At 43.6% G+C, this 13,155-nt stretch overlaps 1 protein-coding gene across 6 annotated transcripts in view; it reads right to left on the minus strand.

Moving 5' to 3' along the window:
• Window positions 1-13,155, minus strand: part of LOC143041405 (uncharacterized) — a 435,186-nt gene that overhangs the window by 421,106 nt on the left and 925 nt on the right. The gene's annotated exons all lie outside the window — the stretch shown is intronic.

Raw genomic sequence — 13,155 nt, forward strand, 5'->3', positions numbered from 1 at the left:
ACACACACACACAGCACTGGACTAGGAAGTACGGTGGTGCTCGCAGTACCTGGTTCGTATCCTGCCCAGGGCCGAAATTATTTCGGTATCGCTGCGCTTCGGGTCGTTACTCTGACTCTCGTGGGCGGGGAGTTGGGTGTGTGTGTGTGTGTGTGTGTGTGTGTGTGTGTGTGTGTGTGTGTGTGTGTGTGTGTGTGTGTGTGTAAGGTCACAGCATTACCCATAGATCGGTCATACGAGCTCTGAGATCTCTTCCTGTAGGGAAATAGTTGTCGATCACGAGTCCAACACGTGATCCAAAGACCATGGTGAATCACACACACACACACACACACACATCTATCATGTTTATATATGTTTATGTTTTATATATTTGTATAGTGCACAATCACTTCAGCATCATAATATGTAGAGGTAATCATTTATTATGTACCATCCATGTTAATCCCTCTTACCTTAGTATGTGTATTTTTAGTCTTGGGCCGCCATGTTTTCAATAAGCCTATTATCATTGTCACTATCATTATTATTATCATTATCTCTCTCACACACTCACACCCAATGGAATAAATTTCACAATGAACGCTTGAATAAAGATTTTGCAGAAAACACGGGGAAATCAAAGTAACGATATACCAAAAGTTTTGGTACCCTGAAGATGTTTTGATAGACAAAAACGTTTATTATATCGTTATTATGAATTTCCCCGTGGCTTCTGAAAAAAAAAAAATTATATATATACATGTATATATATATATATATATATATATATATATATATATACATATATATATATATATATATATATATATATATATACATATAACGAAATAACAGTAATATTTTTCATATATTACATCTTATGACAAAATACAAAGATAGATACATAATCAAAGAAAATACGAAAGATCTTACTGCCATTTCATTATCATATCTCGTGGGATTTTGTCGCATACTATATATATATTATATATATATATATATATATATATATATATATATATATATATATATATATGGCCTGTATTCAAATATTTGTCGTCCTCATACATAAGGGAAATATAATAATACAGTGGTCCTACTTTGAGAGAGAGAGACAGAGAGAAAGAGAAAGAGAGAAAGAGAGAGAGAGAGCGAGAGAGAGAGAGCGAGAGAGAGAGAGAGAGAGAGAGAGAGAGAGAGAGAGAGAGAGAGAGAGAGAGAGAGAGAGAGAGAGAGAGAGAGAGAGAGAGAGAGAGAGAGAGAGAGAGAGAGAGAGAGAGAGAGAGAGAGAGAGAGAGAGAGAGAGAGAGAGAGACTGAATGACTCCCTGCTGGCGCCTCAGTCTGTCTCAGTCTCGAGCCAGTCGTCTATCGACTTGCCCTGACCACAAACTGACGCGTCTTGTCGGCAGTGACGTCATGTCGTCAGAGTGTGACTGCGGGGCGTCGTCAATACAATAATACGAAAAAATGGATGCACCACCACAAATATTATCACTACCACCACAAATATCATCACTACCACCACAAATATCATCACTACCACCACAAATATCATCACTACCACCACAAATATCACTACCACCACAAATATCATCACTACCACCACAAATATCATCTCTACCACCACAAATATCATCTCTACCTCCACCAGAAATATATCCACCAACACAATTACTACCACTACCTCTAACATCACCAAACTCAAAAAATTTAACATCAAGTGCACACCATTTAGTATTATACTTATAATTATAAAGTACCAATATTATGACCATTCTTTTAAGAATTCTAATCCTTCTAACGCCAGATGTTTTTATTCAGCAAAAAGAAACTTCAACTATACAAAATTTAAGTCTCCATTAACTTAATCTACTGAGACGTCACGATGTTCTATAGAATATTATTTTGGCTGATTATATTCTTTATTTGTCAAAGTCTAGCGCTGGAACTAAACATAAAATAAACATCAATTTTGGTTTTGATAAATAATGCAAGTAACTATCCGTAAATATGAACTACCTGCGCCCTCTAGAGGAATATGAAACGACGTTAGGTGAATACAGAAAGGTCAGCTTCAAGACAAAAAAAAAATATAGGCGTATAGTGTACATTGCTTAATGAAACTAAAACATTATTAATGATTCTGTTCGGGAAAGGGGAGAGGGGGAGGAGGAGAAGGGCTGGGGAGGAGGAGGGAGAAGGGTTGGGGAGGAGGAGGGAGAAGGAAGGAGGAGGAGGGAGAAGGGCTGGGGAGGAGGAGGAGGGAGAAGGGCTGGGGAGGAGGGAGAAGGGCTGGGGAGGAGGAGGGAGAAGGGCTGGGGAGGAGGAGGGAGAAGGGCTGGGGAGGAGGAGGGAGAAGGGCTGGGGAGGAGGAGGGAGAAGGGTTGGGGAGGAGGAGGGAGAAGGAAGGAGGAGGAGGGAGAAGGAAGGAGGAGCGGGGGAGGGGAGGAGGGGGAGGAGGAAGGAGGGAGGAGAGGAGGAAGGGGGAGGAGGAAGGAGGGAGGAGGGAGGAGGAAGGGGGGAGGAGGAGGGAGAGAGGGAGGAGGAAGAGGGAGGAGGAAGAGGGAGGAAGGGGGGAGGAGGAAGGGGGGAGGAGGAAGGGGGGAGGAGGAAGGGGGAGGAGGAAGGGGGGAGGAGGAAGGGGGGAGGAGGAAGGGGGGAGGAGGAAGGGGGGAGGAGGAAGGGGGGAGGAGGAAGGGGGGAGGAGGAAGGGGGGAGGAGGAAGGGGGGAGGAGGAAGGGGGGAGGAGGAGGGGGAAGAGGAGGAGGAAGGGGGGAGGAGGGAGGAGGAAGGGGGGAGGAGGAAGGAGGGAGAAGTAAGGGGGGAGGAGGAAGGAGGGAGGAGGAAGGAGGGGGAGGAGGAAGGAGGGAGGAGGAAGGAGGGAGGAGGAAGGAGGGAGGAGGGAGGAGGAAGGAGGGAGGAGGAAGGAGGAGGAGGAAGGAGGGAGGAGGGAGGGGGAAGGAGGAAGGAGGGAGGAGGAAGGAAGGAGGGAGGAAGGAGGGAGGAAGGAGGGAGGGAGTAGGGAGGAAGAAGGGAGGAAGGAGGGAGGAAGAAGGGAGGAAGGAGGGAGGAAGAAGGGAGAAGGGAGGAAGAAGGGAGGAAGGAGGGAGGAAGGAGGGAGGGAAGGAAGGAGGGAGAAGGGAGGGAGGAAGAAGGGAGGGAGGAAGAAGGGAGGGAGGAAGGAGGGAGGGAGGAAGAAGGGAGGGAAGAGAGGAAGAAGGGAGGGAGGAAGAAGGGAGGGAGGAAGAAGGGAGGGAGGAAAGGAAGGAGGGAGGAAGAAGGAGGGAGGAAGAAGGAGGGAGGAAGAAGGAGGGACGAGAGAGGAGGGACGAGGGATGAGGGACGAGGGATGAGGGACGAGGGAGGAGGGACGAGGGAGGAAGAAGGAGGGAGGAGGGAGGAGGGAGGAGGGAAGAGGGAGGAGGGAAGAGGGAAGAGGGAGGAGGGAGGAGGGAGGAGGGAAGAGGGGTGGTATTGCCAGAAGAGTGATAATTAATTAATTACCCTTGGGCGCGGTGAGTCAGTCAGTCAGTCGCTTTTTCGTCCCTGCCTTCCTGTGTGACGTCACGACAAAAACAAACAAATGGCGATTGGCGTGCGCGCCTTTCTGTATCATTATCTGCTGCCAAAATGGGTTTCTTATCAAAGAGGCTCCTTATTTGAAGATAATTTACCTCCCCGCCCCTATCACCCCCCAGCCCAAACGTCAAATAATTCCTCCCCTCCCCCCTTCCCCCCCCCCCCCAGATGGGAAGTAATTTGGCATCTTGGGAGGATAATAAGAGGAAATTACAGGTTGTTGAATCACATTAAATCTTTACATTGCGGTTGCGATGTCAGAGGCCTTTTCTTTATGCAAACAAAGCTAACCAAGGAAACTTAAAAAATAAATAAATTCGTTAATAAATCAAAATAAACGTACAAGCGAATAAATGAGAATAACTCAAGATCTACTCCCATGCAGTGGGAAGTGAAAAACCCCTTGGTAGGGATTTATTTTTTATATTTTAAGCCGATATAGTAAAAATAAATAAACAAATTGGAAACTTCATTGTCCACCTAATGACATACGGGACTTCCTGAATATAATACGCACTCATGAGCAGGTGGTCGTAAGTTCGAGTCCCGGGCTTTCTGTGTAGGTTCCCGACAGCTCTGGCCAGGCGGGGAGGCGACCCAACATCGGCTCCCCGCAACTGACACGGCTTCACCCTGTCAGAGATTTCTCACTTCCCACTGCGTGGGTGTGGGATGGCGAATGAGGCGAGTGAGGTTCCCTTCCTCGTATGATAGCCTACCGTCAGACCGACAATCAACCTCAATCATTCTTTAGAAACCGGTTCGTCACGCTATCTTCTAAGCCACTGGTTCACAACCTGTGGACTACCTAGTGATCCACAAAGGGCCACAAACTGGACCACTAACCGAAAACTAGTGGCAGTTAGTGGATACAAGACGATTAAATTTGGTGTTGAATTAGTTACCAGGAGGGTAAAGAACAGCGATACATAAGTAAGGGATTTGTGAGAAGACAGGTTGATATTCGGTTATACATTACGTTGATCAAATAAATACGTAGTAATACAGGTTTCAAACATATATATACGATGCTACCAGATGGAATACATGATATGAGGTACATGACCAGAATGAAGGAATTAATCACAAAAAAAATCGAAAGGAAATGAAAAACAAACAAAAGAAAGCTTGATGGCGACGACTATAATTTCCGAACAACTTCAACGATACAAGCTACTGTACTGTTCCTTGTATTCAGACCCCCCCACTCTTACTTGAACTTAATACCACGTTTCCACACGCCTCACACGAGACTGGAAAACCTGACTCATACCCGTGCACATTGAATGTTTCTTTCGCCTTACGTTGGTCACACGACATCCACTGTTCGACATTCAGATTTGGCGAGTTGATGAACCACGAACAGCTTTCGTTACCCTTCCATGTTAAAATAAAATTAACCTTTGACACATCCCAGCTTAGCAGATGAAACTGAAACGAGCCCTCTCTAATACTAGTCAAACGTAAACTCGTTTTAACTTAATCCAGTTAATTCCTGTCTATTCTGTCATAGCTTGTGACTCATGGCCTACACCAGAGGGGCTTAAACTCCTCATGTATCCCATACTTTATGTACTGCTGTTCTTTATTCTCCTGCAGAGGCCACTTCAAACACTAAATTTAATCGTGAGATGAACTTAAGAATGGAGGCGACTGACTGCAAGAGACCATATGACCTACAGTAGGCAGTTATATGTCCCTTACCATCCCTATCCATAGTTATCTCATCTTCTATTTAAACCGCCAATAGTTTTAGCGCTAACCACATGGTTACTAAGTTTATTCCGTTCGTTAACTACTCAATTAGTAAACCAATTCTTGCCTATTTCCTTCTTAAGTCAAGATTTGTCCGTTTTGAATCCATTACTGCGAGTCCTGCCCTGTTGTCTTGATATGATGACCTTGGCTGCATCACCATTGTTTAAATCCTTGACACATTTGAATACCTCTATTAGATCACCCACTAACTCCCACTTGTGAACCCCGGTGGTCCACTAGTGGCCTCTCATTATGTTCCAATAACAGTAATGGCAGGAACGTGTGGAGAGATAGGGATTATGGTAAAGTTCGAAAAAGACAATAAACGCAATAAACAAATAAAAATCAACTGCGCATACAGATAAATAATTATTACATAAAATAACACAAAGTTGAATGTGCCCGACAATTTTTGGTCTTCGAGAAACACACACAAAGAAAACAAGTCCCAGTGTTCCTTTGTGTCGTTTAGCACTTAGACGAGGTCACCCATAAAGCTGACCTTACTCTCTGCGATGAGCCAGGTCACGCGTGGGTGGGTGACAAGTTCGCATCTTCCAGAAGCTTTCTTTCGACACTCGGAGACCAAAGAAGAAATGTAGCGACAATAGTTTATTGTTCGATAAATGTTGCTCCATCCTTCAGCCGCTTGACATACCCGGTACTGAAGACCCCATTTCTTCACTGACGCTATCTTAAGAACATAAGACTGCACGAGACCATAAGGCCTACACTAAGCAGTTCCATCTCCCTTACCACACGTCACCCTGGTACATATATAGTTATCTAACCGTTTCTTTAAACAACCAATTATTTCAGAGCTCTCTACATGGTTACCAAGTCTATTCCATTCGTTAACTACTATGTTAGGTAAACCAGTTCTTGTCTATTTCCTTCAACCTAAATTAGTCGTAGATGATGTAATCTACGGCCCACAACTACAACTACCTCGTGGTTCCATCCGAACTCTCAATCAGGAGAGAGGACATCGATTGGGATTAACTTGACCTTCAAACTAGTCGAGTCCACAAAGATATAATCGGGTTCGATTGTTGACGACCAACAGAACTGTGGAGTTGACAATCATCAGCATTGTCGACACCGAGAGGAGAGAAGAGTCATAACAAATTGTAATACACTTGCTTTGAGATAGCAATTGCTGAAACCGCATTTTTTTTGTTTTTTTTTTGCCCAACGCTTGGAGGATTCTGACGGAGGGTTAGGGTGAGGGTGAGGAGGGTTAGGGTGAGGGTGAGGAGGGTGTAAGGGTGAGGAGGGTGTAAGGGTGAGGAGGGTGTAAGGGTGAGGAGGGTGTAAGGGTGAGGAGGGTGTAAGGGTGAGGAGGGTGTAAGGGTGAGGAGGTGTGTTAGGGTGTGGTGGGTGTAAGGGTGTGGTGGGTGTTTTGGTGTGGTGGGTGTTAGGGTGAGGAGGGTGTAAGGGTGAGGAGGGTGTTAGGGTGAGGAGGGTGTAAGGGTGAGGAGGGTGTAAGGGTGAGGAGGGTGTAAGGGTGAGGAGGGTGTAAGGGTGAGGAGGGTGTAAGGGTGAGGAGGGTGTAAGGGTGAGGAGGGTGTAAAGGGTGAGGAGGGTGTAAGGGTGAGGAGGGTGTAAGGGAGGAGGGTGAGGAGGGTGTAAGGGTGAGGCGGGTGTAAGGGTGAGGCGGGTGTAAGGGTGAGGCGGGTGTAAGGGTGAGGCTGGTGTAAGGGTGAGGCGGGTGTAAGGGTGAGGAGGGTGTAAGGGTGAGGAGGGTGTAAGGGTGAGGAGGGTGTAAGGGTGAGGAGGGTGTAAGGGTGAGGAGGGTGTAAGGGTGAGGAGGGTGTAAGGGTGAGGAGGGTGTAAGGGTGAGGAGGGTTTAAGGGTGACAAAACTGTTGCAGTATCGAAGCTTGGCACACTAAAACAACGAATCAAACACAATTACTACTACGTTACAAGTGACGCTACGTTACAAGTGACGGTACGTTACAAGTGACGGTACGTTACAAGTGACGCTACGTTACAAGTGACGCTACGTTACAAGTGACGGTACGTTACAAGTGACGGTACGTTACAAGTGACGCTACGTTACAAGTGACGCTACGTTACAAGTGACGCTACGTTACAAGTGACGCTACGTTACAAGTGACGCTACGTTACAAGTGACGCTACGTTACAAGTGACGCTACGTTACAAGTGACGCTACGTTACAAGTGACGCTACGTTACAAGTGACGCTACGTTACAAGTGACGCTACGTTACAAATTACGTTATGTTACACTTCACATTACGTAACATTAACTCAAGACCATCTTGGCGTGTGGTGCATTCTGCCACGCGACACACTTGACACGCCATGACGTGTCACAAGACACGGGGGGGATTGTCGTGAGTCACACGACACGACCCGCAATGCGACACGACGATGATGACACGCGGTAGGGTGCCACGCTGACGTAACGGACGTGTCACCGAACAAGGTTAACTAACCGACGTGTCTTAACAGGCTTCGTAGGATGCTTAGTCAGGGGGGCAAGAAAGTTAACCAAGCCTTGTGTAGACTTTTCCACACGTAAGCGCATACGTACACATACGTACACACACGTACACATGTACACGTACATATACGTACACGTACACACACACACAACTCGTGGAGCAGTTGGTAGAGTTCCCGACTGCCTTGTGTAGACTTTTCCACACGTAAGCGCATACGTACACACACACAACTCGTGGCGCAGTTGGTAGAGTTCCCGACTGCCACTACGAAGGTTCGACTCCCGCCCAGGGCTGAAATAATTCCAGTTGTGTGTGTGTGTGTGTGTGTGTGTGTGTGTGTGTGTGTGTGTGTGTGTGTGTGTGTGTGTGTGTGTGTGTGTGTGCGTGCGTGTGCGGCCACAGCATTACCCATAGATTGGTCATATATAAGCTCTCTTCCGGGAGGGAAATAGATGTCGATCACGAGTCCACACGTGATCCAAGACCATGGTGAATCTCTCGCAATCACACACACACACAGTTCATATTTTCGATAACTGACCACCAATTCAGTGCGTAGTTATTTTGTCCAATTCGAGCTTCCTATTTCATACAAATGCACTTGACATTATATACATCATCGCTATTGTATTACCATCCCCTAAATTATTATTATTATTGTAATTGTAGTAGTAGTAGTAGTAGTAGTAGTAGTAGTAGTAGTAGTAGTAGTAGTAGTAGTAGTAGTAGTAGTAGTAGTAGTAGTAGTAGTAGTAATGTAGTAGTAGTAGTAGTAGTAGTAGTAGTAGTAGTAGTAGTAGTAGTTGTAGCAGTAGTAGTAGTTGTTGTAGCAGTAGTAGTAGTAGTAGTTGTTGTAGCAGTAGTAGTAGTAGTTGTTGTAGCAGTAGTAGCTGTAGCAGTAGTAGTAGCAGCAGCAGCAGCAGCAGCAGCAGCAGTAGTAGTAGTAGTAGTAGTAGTAGTAGTAGTAGTAGTACTACTACTACTAAAGACAATAATAATGACAATAATACAACGGAACAAAAAATATGAAAATATAATAATGATAATTATAATGATGATACTGATAAGGATGATAATACTAATAATCATTTGCGTTATTATTACGACCAACTAAACTCTGTAACAATGTCGACGCTTTGGTCTAATTCAATCACTCGACGTGTCATAATAAAAAGCTTAAACTATCACGTCTCTGAAGAAATAAAAATTTGAGCTAATTGACGACCATCTACCACCAGCCACGTGTCACAATTCTGCCAAACACATCACACTACACGCGACATAATTACTAATAACGTCACTGTTACGTCAACATGTCGCAATGACGTCAAGACGTCAAGTGTACAATTATGACGTCATATCGTCCATAAGCACAACTATGACATAACATCGTGCATAAGCACCGTCACATAATCAATGCTCACTATGACGTCACCCCGCCCTTAAACACCATTATGACGTCACATCTTCCAAAGCAACACTGTCATATCGCTCATGAACATCACTATGACGTCACATTGTCCGTAAGCACAGCTATGACGTCACATCGTCCATGTAACGCTACTACTACGCCATTCACGTTCCGTTTATTGATCCTACTACATTTAATCTGGACCAAGAGTGCTCTACGCAGTCGTATCACTCGCAAACACGTCACGTGGTCCAACACAACGGTCCCCGTGACGTCATTAACCGTACAGAGAGACGACAGAACAAATGCTTACCATTGGTAAATCGGGTTTTCCTTGTCCCACTCTCTGAGCTAAAACAAGACAAGCTACGAGGAAGTTCTTACGAAATGTTAATTCTTCATATTTCCTTTTAGGCAACCAATGGGTTAAATCCGATTACAAACTACAGCCAAACCCATTAACACCTTTACCCTTAGTGTTGGGACGTTCTTGGCAAGAGGGAATTAAGTGTTGATCCACTGAGGAGGGAGTGAGGAGAGAGAGAGAGGGAGATGCGAACGAAAGATTATGGAAACAGATCGAAGCTTTGCGAGAAGACGACGACTTTATGTTGGCTCGGCTAATCGCCTCATGGTGTAAACTCTAACACACCCAACCTCAACAGGACATAATTAAAATTTAGTTTTTATATAGAAAATAAACACACCACTGAATAAAACAGCTTACCCATAAAAAAAAATCAAGGCTTCATCTTCATACTGCGTGTGTGTAGTGCATTTCACATTTCCCGTAAATTATCATCTATTCAAAATTAACGGGAAAAACCTTGCTTACAATGTTGCCACACCCCTGATACAATTGTCGTACGTTTTCTTTTAACTGTTACACAACCAACTGTCCTGTTGCAATAGGAGTGGAAAGGGGGGGGAGGGAGGGAGCTGGATTGATCGTGAGCATCCCACTTCAGAATTTTAAGAATCATAATATCTATCAAATTCAATTGATGAATAATGAATAAAGTTAAAAATACAAAATATATAATAGATTGAATAAGCATGATATAAAAACAGCGTTTCCCAACCTTTTCCGACCATAGCACCCCCTGTTGTCAAGTCTAAGCAGTCCAGCATTTCTATCTTGTTATAAGAAGGATAAAAGAAAGTGAAGTGTACTACTTTACACAAATTGACAATATTGTTTGTAGAAGAATAAGAACACCCTAGAAATATAGAATAGCATGGAAAAGGTCAAATATGCACAACTAGGTAATTAATTAATTATATATATATATATATATATATATATATATATATATATATATATATATATATATACATATATATATACATATATATATACATATATATATACATATACATATAAACATATATATATGCATATATATATACATATATATATATATACATATATATATATAATATATATATATTGTGTGTGTGTGGGTGCGTGTTGTGTGTGTGTGTTGTGTGTGTGTGTGTGTGTGTGTGTGTGTGTGTGTGTGTGTGTGTGAGTTTTGTGTGCATCACTTCCCAGTATATACATATACCAAGTCTTTTTCCCCCTTACAAGGGAGGTAGCCAAAAAGGAAAAGGCATAAAATCATTCCCATCCATTCCATCCCTGAATACACTCCACACCCCTCCACCCTCCCTCTCATCTTAGCACCTCCTGGATGACGGGTCATCCCTGCACCCTGTCCACTGCCCTAGGTCAGAAGCAGTATCGCAAGACACAGCACATCCACAGCAATGCCGCTTCATTAAATCGACGACCCCCCTCTCCGTTCCCCCATGCATTAAAGAAGACGGGGAGAAATCCCTTCGGGCTGCGTCAAATTTTGCCCACACATACTACCTCACCCCCCCCACCCCCCGCCCCTTCCACCTCATGCATCTCAACATCATCCATATACAACCATTCTCCATTCACCCCTGTCTCCTGTCCTCTCCCGTCCTTCCTCAACAGACATTCCCCTCTTCCCCAAAGCCCCCTTCACCCCATCCATCCACCTCATCCTAGGACGTCCCCTCATGTTCACTCCCTCCACATCTGCCTTCCATACCTCTTTTACTAGTCTTTCTTCACTCATTCTTTCCATGTGTCCAAACCATCCTAATACTCTTTCATCCACCCTATCTCCCAACTCCCTTTCCACCCCCGTTCTTCTCCTCCCAGTACCCCCTATAATTAATTACAGCGCTTCAGGTTGGGAAACGCGGATATAAAACGATGATAATAGTAATGTTGGTAATAATTGTAATAGTACTACTACTACTACTACTAATAATAATAATAATAGTAATAACAACACTGATAGTAATAATGATAGTAATAATGATAATAATAATAATAATGCTCCAAGTTACACCATCAATAATAATAATAATGATAATAATAACAATAACAATAATAACAATAATAATAATAATAATAATAATAATAATAATAATAATAATAATAATAATAATAATAATAATAAATAAATTTAATAATATACAAATAACTAACGTGGGCACGGGAACAAAATCTAATGGCACCGTGCAAATCGGGTAAACAAGATCAACAACAACTAAACGTCATTTGCCGGTGCACCAGGCCAACCGTGATGGCGTCAACCAAATATGCTGCATCAATATATTGCTCGTGAATGCTGCTGCCCCGGAATAATCAAACGGGCACCGTAAAATCCACCTCTAAGGCGCCAAGATTGCACTACAAGGATAGAAGGGATGGTAAAACAGCTTCCAACTTCAACATCCACATTTATTTCATTCTGGTTAACGGCAAGATATTTTACTGGAATTGAGGGCACTCAGAGAATAAAGTATTTTGTACTAATTCTTGATACAGAGTGGGTGACAATACCGCTATGACAAGCACACGCACGCACACACACAGTTCATATTTTCGATAACCTTGACCACTAATTCACTGCGTGGTTATTTTGTCCAATTCGAACCCTGGGCTCTCTTCCGGGAGGGAAATAGCTGTCGATCACGAGTCCAACACGTGATCCAAGACCATGGTGAATCACACACGCCACAATGTTCTGTTACGTACAGCTCCACACCCAGTTCCACTTCACTAGTTCCACAAATACATTAATAATATGGTTTACGTCTAGCGATTTTATTCAACGAAAAAAAAAATCGTCATACAAAAAGGTTAAAAAAAATCGAACAACAATTTTGGGTGTGAAGGCGTTGTCCTGTCCACTGGGATCAGTCGCCGGTACGCCATTTTTTATTTGATTTCGGTAAAGGAACCTAGATCAGTACAAAATCCCCCCAAAGTCCAAATTAGGCACCTCTCCAGTCACCATTCCTAGATCGTCTAACTGTAGACAGCGTGTCTGACACTCTTATTATAAAACCAATTACATAACGAAGAATTTGCATAGTCGTTTGGGAAGATAGCTCCTACAGGATTTTTTTTATCATATCACCAACGTACGAATCTACAACAGCTGTTGAAAATATGCTGAGTGTGATACAGGTTCTACATGAGCAGTGGCATGACAGCGGACAAACACACACACACACACACACACACACACACACACACACACACACACACACACACACACACACACACACACACACACACACACACACACACAGTTATCAAATTTAATGCGTATACACACCAATAATCACCCACAACCTTAGTACACGTGTATGTGTGATGTGTTACATACAATTTTACCAATTACATGTGTTGCATCCAGTCACTGGCATAGCAATAATACGACACTTTACTGTAGCGTTGTATTTTTTTTTTCTTCAAATATTTGCTATATTTCGTACTCTATCGTTCAGTGTTGTCCCAATATTACTGTATTTAGGCGAGAACCAGGCAAAAACCACATCTCGATTGATCAAAGTTCACACGGGCAACCAATGAATCCCACTACAACATTAAATAACTTCC

The sequence above is a fragment of the Oratosquilla oratoria genome, chromosome 31 (assembly GCF_046742065.1).
Source record: "Oratosquilla oratoria isolate Oo_2021 chromosome 31, ASM4674206v1, whole genome shotgun sequence".
NCBI classification, from domain to species: Eukaryota; Metazoa; Arthropoda; class Malacostraca; order Stomatopoda; family Squillidae; genus Oratosquilla; species Oratosquilla oratoria.